The following is a 2,714-nucleotide window of genomic DNA, read 5'->3' as shown; positions in this document are numbered from 1 at the left end:
CAAACGACAAAACAACACCAAAAAAACAAACAAAAAAACCCCAAAACCCACACCAAAAGCCTTGGTTTTCAAATTAATCTGTTGATCATAAATTAAAACAGACTTCCAAGGACAGGATTGCTCAAAAGTTGCACAATCCCTGCCATTTGTTATCTCTGGCGGAAGTATAGAGGGTATTTCCTTTGTTATTATCTCTTTATTTCCCTTTACATAAGTTGCATATTTTTCATCTCCCAGGTTTGCTCTGAATTCAACTGCTGCTTGTTTTCCTTTCCTTCTTTTTGCCAATATAGTTCTTATATTGTGTTCTTATAGTTGTTCTGGTTTTCGTATTGCAGTTTTATAAAGTTGTTTTATAATTTTATTCTTCTTTCACTTGGCCAAGGTGTCATATAAATCATTTATACTCCAGGAAACTCATAGGTCTCAATGTTGATAACTATGACTACTGAACAAAAATACTGTAATGACAGTGATACAGCTCAAGCAGACACCTGTGACACCTATAGAATAAAAGTGCTTTGATCAGGATTTAATTAATATTATTTTGCCCCAAACTCAATTATAAATGTACTACAATAATGTGACCAACAACTGTATATAAGCACTTTGTAATATGGCATAGCCAAATAAAATGTATAGACATTTTGTGCAAATATGTATGCAATGTGACAACCTAAGGGACAAACAAGGACTTGTGGTGTTGCTCCTAGGAGGCATCCAAATCATGGATCAAGTTGGAGAACAAAGAACAAGAAAAGCACAAAGGACTGCAAATTGTCAGGACTTCTTGCCAAATCCATGAGGATGACTCGGGGCGGAGGGTGGCGGTGGGGGGGGGAAAGTAATATTGCAACATTAGCAGCATCAGGAGCAAATGAGAAACCCCTTTGAGGTGGAAGGTTGAGAAGTATACATGCATGTGGCATAAGTGAGAAAGATGAAGAAAGATGACAATTCTGCTTCATAGTCCCAACTTCTTTGTCACTGAGCTTTCACGCCTGCTCACCTTGGCTTCAGGGACTAAACACCACCCCGGGCCATTGCTGCTAACAATACAATACAACATCAGATCCATAGAACTGATTTTTTGGTCTTTTTAACATCACTCCCATCACAATTTCTAATTCCCTAACTTTCCAAAACTTAATTTATAAGCAAATATATTCACTTTCAATACTTACAAACTTAGCATATAAATTATTATTACTTTGAAAGAGATATGCCCAGAGAAAAAGCAAAAACAAAACCCAAAGCCAAAATGTGTGAATTACAACTGCTGCAGCTATTTGTGCGTCAGAAAGTCCTTAGTGTTTTGAAAGGTAACATGGTGTGTTTTAAAATTATCTGGTTGAGATTGCAGACTTAAGAGTAATTGCAAAATGAACAGCTGAATCTACAAGTTATTGTTGTCTAGTGCATAAAATGAAATGTGTAAGAAATCTACTTACAATATAATATATGCTTAATCATGAAAATGCATCCAATCAACAGAATGAAAAGTTTAATATTAAGATTTTGTCAGGGACTGAAAATAATTTTTCAGTGACATGGGAAGTTCCTCTAGTTCAGTAAGTTTTCTTAGGGAGGAAAAGACGTTATCTGTAGGCTTGTCCTCCGGGGTGGTATAAACAATGAATTTTTTGTTTTCTAAATTAGATGGGAAAGGAGATGCAGAAAGAACAAGATCATAAGGGCAGAATCTTTAACCTTTAAATGCAGGGATATCTATCTCTTCCTTCTGGTTGTTTGGTTTTTTTTTTCCTTCTCCATCCTTGCATCTCTTCCCTAAGAAGAGGAAAAGACGATCAAAAGGTTTTGAAATTGCTTCCTCCTCCTTCAGTCCTGGATCAGATATGAAGGTCCTGCTGTAAACAACCAGTCCTTCTCGGTAGAGAACAGAAGTGAATCTGTCACTAGCCAACTGATGTAAAAGTAATTGAGGTAGGACCTACATACGAAAGTGAAGTCTGTGAGGTAGGTAGTAAAGCTGGGAAAATGTGAGAAGTGGACAGCTTAACTGATGAAAGGAAAAAGAGTGATGGTCTGAGGGGATGGGACGGATTTGGAAGAAGAGGTCTAATTCCAGAGTATTGGTGAGAATAGATGTAGAAAAAAACATCCTTCAAGGGTGTCAGGGGAATAATGCAGGGACCAAAGTCATCTTTCTGACGTGTGCAAGGCAAATTGTGTTTATACATAAATCACTTTAGGAGTAACCAGGAATTCCAGAAGCAGAAGACAGGAAAAAGAAATCCCCACACAACACCATCTTAAAATAAATGATGACAAGTGTTTAATTAGTAGCTGAACTAATAAAGCCTAGTTCCCTATAACTCTTTGTTGCATGTGTCTGTATCATTCTAGTGTAGCATCCATAAGGCATTTCCTGCAGTACCTCCCCACAGTCCCAAGCTCTCCCTTCTTTACTTCCTCTCCATTTACCTGCTCTGCCCTTCCTTCTCAGCATCCTTAACCCCTCTGCTGTACCTTCATCTCCTTCCTGTGACCTAATAATAACTAAGCTGAGTAAAAGCCAGTATCTGTTACAGCTGATTCTGACCTACATATGTGGTGATGGACCAGACTGTGACCAACAGGCCAAACTGGAGAAGTAAGCATTGAGCCCATTTTATGGCTTTTTTTCAGTTGTGGAGTTACTGTGTTTTTATTTTCAGTTTGATTCAGCTACAGAATTTCAGAAAAGCTGTAGG

The sequence above is a fragment of the Falco punctatus genome (genome assembly GCF_963210335.1).
Source record: "Falco punctatus genome assembly, chromosome: 6".
NCBI classification, from domain to species: Eukaryota; Metazoa; Chordata; class Aves; order Falconiformes; family Falconidae; genus Falco; species Falco punctatus.
This window is presented reverse-complemented; position numbering follows the sequence as displayed.